Source organism: Panicum virgatum, chromosome 1K (assembly GCF_016808335.1).
Source record: "Panicum virgatum strain AP13 chromosome 1K, P.virgatum_v5, whole genome shotgun sequence".
NCBI classification, from domain to species: Eukaryota; Viridiplantae; Streptophyta; class Magnoliopsida; order Poales; family Poaceae; genus Panicum; species Panicum virgatum.
Window position 1 is genome coordinate 48,987,361 of NC_053136.1, and position 7,313 is coordinate 48,994,673.

Genomic DNA, 7,313 nt, shown 5'->3' on the forward strand with positions numbered 1-7,313 from the left:
ATCTATCAAAGGTTTACCCTTTATATGCAATCAATGCTTCATGTTAGGATAGATCCGTTAGATTAGATGAAAAATCTTAGGTGGTTCTTTGTCGATCCATGGATTGATAAACCTTGGGGGAATACTCTAAGGGAAAAGCTACATGAACCGTGCGCTTACGGTATACAAATCGGGGCGCTAAGGAGCGTCAACAAGCTTTTTTGGCGCTGTTGCCGGGGATCGGCAACACGAACCCTAGGGCGATATATCTAGTTTTTGGACTAACCCTAATTTTGTTATTGCATATATCCTGTGTTTCTTGTTTGTGTCCATGAATGTAGGTAAAACCCTAGACACAAAGCAATTGAGAAGTTCTCAATGTCCGTACTTTGACAAGTCCAATCTCACTCAAGCAAGTTGATGGCTACGTGAAGACCCGCTCTTTAGTGGTAGGTGCTAACTTTCGTTAGTGTCCCAGCATCCGCTATCGAGTCCCCACTCCCCAAAGCAAAAGATGATAAATAAGGTACACCGCCGTGTCAATTGATTTTGAAGACTAATGTTTTTGGGAAAAAATTGTTTGTTCAAGCAATAGGTATGAAGCATGCCCACAAAGAAAATCGTGCGATCGGATCATCATCATCTCCAAAGTGTTACTGTTGTAATGAGTTTTTCGTCCAAGATCAGAGAAGTACCATGAGAAAATAATAGATTATTTTGAAGCTCCATCAAGTCTACTTTCCAACGCATCAAGAATCATGAATTTTGGAGATCGGTGTGAAGAGTTATGGTAAAATCTTTCAACGCTTCGCGTTCTGAAATGTCTCGGGACAGAGCGTAGTGCCGGAGTAAAACGACCATAACTTCTTCATCCGGAGTCCGTTTGGGATCAATGACCACTCGTTGAAAAGGTAATTTCATAAGGCTTTCCATGGAGTAGAATTTTGGTACATGTTCTGTGCAGTATGATCAATGAATTCAACGAAGAAGAGGCAGCAACAAACAATGGAGAAAGTGATGACGATGTCGCAAGATGTTTGGAGAATCTTGTGCACAAAAGTTGATGATTTGAAGTTGACCAATGCTAGAGGCAACAAGATTAGAGGAACCATGATGCCACCCATCTTCTCCATGGGATGCTCAAGAAGCTTCTAGTCGAGTGCAATCAAAGAAAGAGACCGCTCTGATCATCGACACAAAGCATGGGAGCCTCCTTCGATCCCGACACCTTAGGCAAAGCAAGAACCATGGAGACAGACCATTGGAGCCATGCTACTCGCTGGTGAATCAATGGTGATGACCTTGAAGCCAAGGATGCACAACAAGACACTCCGAAGACCACAAGATCAAGATTATCGACATCTTCGGATCGATTCGTAAGAAGTCATTGTTATCATTAATATTCTGCTCAACCTCAGAAGCAAATAGCAGCATATTTTTGGATATTCAAAAGCTCCACGAAGTTCCCGTCCCAACGAATCAAGAACCAAGTCAATCGGAGATTCCTACAAGCGGATATAGCCAAAACATTGAAGGTTGTGCACTCTGAAAATTTCTGGACAGCACGCAGCACCAAAAGTGAAACGGGCATAACTCCCTCGTTTGGACTCCATTTAAAGAGAATGACCACTCGTTGGAAAGGTAATTTCATAAACTTTTCAATAGAGCTATATTTTGGTATATGTTCTGTTGAGTATACATGAGAGATTCCATGAAGAAGAGGCAGGAGCAACGCGATGAGAACAAGATAGAAAAGATGACGATGATAACAATGAAGAGGAGCTTGGGCGATGTTTTCATCAAGCGTACATGATAAAATTCAGAGGCTTGGAGCAGAGGAAGAACCCCAATGACATTGGCAAATGAAGGCACAAGCGGTCGACCTTCGACAAACAAAGATGTTGCAAACAAACCACGACGGATTACAAGAGCGCATCATTCAACACATGGAGACGTGAGAAGCAAATCACGACGGACCATGAGGAGTGCATCAAGATGACATCTCGCACAAAGCACCACGACTCCAATGAGTATGAAAAAGCTCCGAGGCTAAGGTATACAGTGAATTCTCAAGCTTCTATTGGTTTTGTTGATAATCGTTAAAAATCTCATGCTCGAACCAATAGTCGGAATGAAAGTTTAAATTCTATGCCTTGTTCTTTTCATGATGATAGGCTAGAGTTTCTTGTGAAGGTTGATTTCATGCTTAAATAACCTCTGCCTAATAATGAGCTCCGTGCTATGCAAGAAACACATGCTGAATTTAATTACACCATGCCTTGTTGATGAAATTTAATTGAGGATGTGATTATGTTGCATATGTTTACAAATAATTGCAAATCTCGATCTTGCTTTGCGCTTGGTCAAGCTCATGACCCTAAAAGAGCATATGTCGGGAGAAGCCCCGAATTTCACTAACCATGCAGGACATGAAACTCAAATGATGAGGAGGGAAACTGTGCCCAAAATTTTGAACACCATCATCAACATCTTCAAGTTTCAAGAACGGACGTCGCTAAGCCTCATCAATTTTGTGCACAAGTCCAGAGATTTACAATGCAAGAAAGTTGAATATTCAGGATCTCCATCAAGTCCTTGGTTCAATGCATCCAAGATCGATACAATTGAAGACCCACGGGAGGAGCTATGTCTCAAACATCGGAGATGCACGTGCTGAAATCAGCACGGGGCAGATTGCAGTGACGGGGAAAAAGGGGCATAACTCCCTCAATTGGAATGCGTTTTGGGCAAATGAAGACTTGTTGGAAAGAAAATTTCGTGCACCTTGCATTGGATTGATTGTTTGGCGCAATTCCCAATTTGGACAGAGAGGAAAATCCGTGAAAAGAAAGGTAGCGACGAAGGACAATAAAGAAGGAGGTGACAATGATGTGAGAGACGATTGGACAAATTTTCCATTAAACGTGATTGATCATGTCCAACACGGGAAGTGGAATAAGAGCTGCATGGAACACCTTCACCTCTTGCATGAAGGACCATGGCTTCGCATTAATTTGAAGGTAAGAAAGTCGAGCTCTATGACTTTAAATGAACGCTTTGCGGGAGGCAACCCGATCTTTTATTTTATATATATATATATATATATATATATATATATATATATATATATATATATGACCGTCTACATTACACTCTTTAATCGGAATATCAAGTAACATTGTACCATTGCCCTAACAAAAACCACAACTTCATGTTGTTCATTCTAAATGTTATTGCTATGTCTACTTGATGAAGCATAAGTCTGAAACTTTTGAAAAGTTCAAAGAATTTCAGAGTGAAGTTGAAAATCAGTGTGGCAAGAAAATTAAAGCTTTACGATCTGATTGTGGAGGTGAATATCTGAGCCACGAGTTTAGCAATCATCTAAAGAGTTGCGGAATTGTTCCACAACTTACGCCGCCTGGAACACCTTAGAGAAACGGTGTGTCTGAGTGACGTAATCAAACTCTGTTGGATATGGTTCGATCAATGATGAGCCATGCGGACCTACCATTATCGTTTTGGGGTTACGCTCTAGAAACAACAGCTTTCACATTAAATAGGGTGCCATCAAAATCCGTAGATAAGACACCATATGAGATATGGACTGGCAAGACTCCCAGTTTGTCTTTTCTAAAGATTTGGGGTTGTGAAGCATATGTCAAACGACTCCAGTCTGACAAGCTTGCACCCAAATCGGATAAGTGCATATTCGTGAGATACCCAAAGGAGACCTTAGGGTATTACTTCTACAATCGATCTGAGGGCAAAGTGTTTGTCGCTCGGAACGTAGTTTTCCTAGAGAAAGAGTTTCTCAAAGGAGAGAAAAGTGGAAGAATGGTGCAACTCGAAGAAGTTCGAGATGAGGCAATAGGACAAGACTCTACAAGTGACGCTAATGTAGCTGAACAAGTTGAGATGCCTATGGCAACAGAAGCACCTCCGCAACCACGAAGGTCAGCAAGGCTCCGCGCAGCGCGGGAATTATTATTGTTAGACAATGATGAGCCTGCAACATATGCGGAGGTGATGGCAGACCCTGACTCTGAGAAATGGCAAGATGCCATGAAATCCGAAATAGAATCCATGAAGGAAAATCAAGTTTGGAACTTGATAGACCCGCCTGATGGTGTGAGAACCATCGAGTGCAAATGGATCTATAAGAAGAAGAAAGATATAGATGGAAATGTTCACATCTATAAAGCTCGACTTGTCGCAAAAGGTTTTCGACAAGTTCAAGGAGTTGACTACGACGAGACTTTCTCGCCCGTGGCGATGCTTAAATCTATTCGGATTATTCTAGCTATTGCGGTATATGTCGATTATGAAATATGGCAGATGGATGTCAAAACAACTTTCTTTAATGGAAATCTGACCGAGGACGTGTATATGATGCAGCCCGAGGGTTTTGTCGATCCGACCAATGCTGGAAAGATATGCAAGCTTCAAAAATCCATTTATGGATTAAAGCAAGCATCTCGGAGTTGGAATATTCGCTTTGATGAAGTAGTCAAATGGTTTGGCTTCATTAAAAACGAAGAAGAAGCTTGTGTTTATAAGAAGGAAAGTGGGAGCTATGTTGCATTTCTAATCTTTCATGTAGATGACATACTGCTGATTGGAAATAATATTCCTATGCTTGAGTCCGTAAAGATTTCATTGAAAAATAGTTTTTCGATGAAGGATTTAGGAGAAGCAGCATACATACTGGGCATCAAGATCTTTAGAGATAGATCAAGGAGGCTTATAGGATTAAGCCGGGATACTTATATTGACAAAGTGTTGAAACGGTTCAACATGGAAGAGGCGAAGAAAGGGTTCTTGCCTATGTCACATGGCATACATCTTAGCAAGAGTCAGTGTCATATGACAACTAATGAGTGGGATCGCATGAGCAAAGTTCCATATGCTTCGGCAATTGGATCTATTATGTATGCAACGATAAGTACCCGTCCAGATGTTTCTTATGCTCTAAGCGTTACAAGCAGATACCAGTCTGATCCGGGTGAGAGTCACTGGACAGCTGTGAAGAACATTCTTAAGTACTTAAGAAGAACTAAGAATGTGTTTTTCGTCTATGGAGGTGAGGAAGAGCTCATTGTAACGGGTTACACCGGCGCTAGCTTCCAAACTGACAAAGATGATTCAAAGTCCCAATCAGGTTACGTGTTCACAATAAATGGTGGTGCTGTTAGCTGGAAGAGTTCAAGCAAGAGACGGTGGCCGATTCTACAATAGAAGCCGAGTACATCGCAGCTTCGGAAGCTGCGAAGGAAGGTGTTTGGATAAGGAAGTTCCTTATTGAGGTTGGTGTGTTCCCTAATGCCTCTAGCCCGCTGGATCTCTACTGTGACAACAGTGGAGCCATTGCGCAAGCCAAGGACCCAAGGAATCACCAGAAGAGTAAACACATTGTGCGGCGATTTCATCTCATTCGAGAGTTCATCGATCGGGGTGAGATCAAGATATGCAAAATACAAACGGACCTGAACATTTCAGATCCGTTGACAAAACCCCTTCCACAGCCCAAGCATGAGAGGCACACAAGAGCAATGGGTATTAGATACATTCTGGATTGACTCTAGTGCAAGTGGGAGACTATTGGAAATATGCCCTAGAGGCAATCATATTTCCTTGTATTCATGGTTAATAAAGTGTTCCTTGAATATTCATGGATGACAACTTGCATTGATTAATGCTTATGTGAAGTATTTGTGAAACTCTTTACTTGTATGAATATTCTAAAGTGTTCCTAGTCGGAGTTCATGTGAGGACACACATGAATATTAGACTAGCACATGTATTAGTTGATTGACTATGTTTCACAAGTCATGGATATGGTGATGTCAAGCTAATAATGTGGGCTCATGTGAGACATGAGATTGAACTGACTCAACACAAAATTATGACTTCTCATTACACAATATGTACGTTGTGTCCTAAGACCTGAGATCGTCATATGTACTCAAGATGTGAACCGACTTACTTAGGAGCCATCAAACGCTGTACCGTAACAGGGTAGTCATAAAGATGGCTTTCGGGTCTGTCAAGAAGCATGCTATGAGACATAGTCGGTCAAGATGCGATTTGCCTCTCTCTACAAGAGAGAGATATCTCTGGGCCCCTCGAGTGATTTGGATCAGGAAATGCATGGCCATGCTGGGGTTAAGAGTTAACAAAGGATTCCGAATCACAGGATCGAGAAAGAGTGGTCGGCTTTAAGCTAGACCAAATATCGTGAGGCAAAGGGAACAGCATGTATATGATATTGTGGCGACTCATCTGATATGATCTTTGTGTGCGTATAGGAGTTGACATGTCTTGCTAGAGGCCACTGTCTACTATTTGGATCAGGAAATGCATGGCCATGTCTATTCGCATGTGAGCCCATAGGGTCACACACTTAAGGGAAAGAAGCCTGATATGGATGAGATCCGAATTAGACTGGGCTTAAGTGCACTAATGGGCCTTTTAGGCCCAAAAGGGGGCGCCCAAGGCAGCCCACCTAAGGGGCTATATAAATAGAGGGGGCGCCTAAAAACCCTAACCCTAGCTACTGTTCACGCGCTTCTTCCCGTACGTGTGGACTTCGTGGAGGTGCTGTGCTTGCTGCACAAGGACGAGCCGTTTGTGAGGTGGTTCACGCAACTGCACTGCCGGCTTCCATCTGCACTACACCGACGCGCTACAGAAGTTCCGCAACCGCGCGTCTAGTGGTAATCCCATGATCTATAACTGCAGTAATCCTGGTTTATGAGGTAGACAATTTTTGTTTTTGCTACCCCATATTCCTACACATGTTCTGACAGGGTTTCTACTGGCCAACCGCGGTCGCCGATGCCACAGAGATCATGCAAACATGTGAAGGTTGCCAGTTCTATGCCCGTCAGACGCACCTTCCGGCTCACGCTCTGCAGACCATCCCCGTCACATGGCCCTTTGTCGTGTGGGGACTGGATCTCGTCGGACCACTGCAGAGAACGCCCGGGGGCTACACTCACTTGCTAGTTGCGGTGGATAAGTTCTCTAAGTGGATCGAGGCACGACCCATCGCCAAGATCAAATCCGAGCAAGCCGTGCAATTTTTCACCGACATAGTCTACAGGTTCGGGGTCCCAAACTCAATCATTACGGACAATGGCACCCAGTTCACAGGCAAAAAGTTCTTAAGGTTCTGCGATGACTTCCACATATGCGTGGATTGGTCGGCTGTGGTGCACCCTTAGACGAACGGCCATGTAGAACGTGCCAACGGCATGATCTTACAAGGCCTCAAGCCAAGAATCTTCAACAAGCTGAACAAGTTCGGCCAAAGATAGCTCACGGAGCTACCC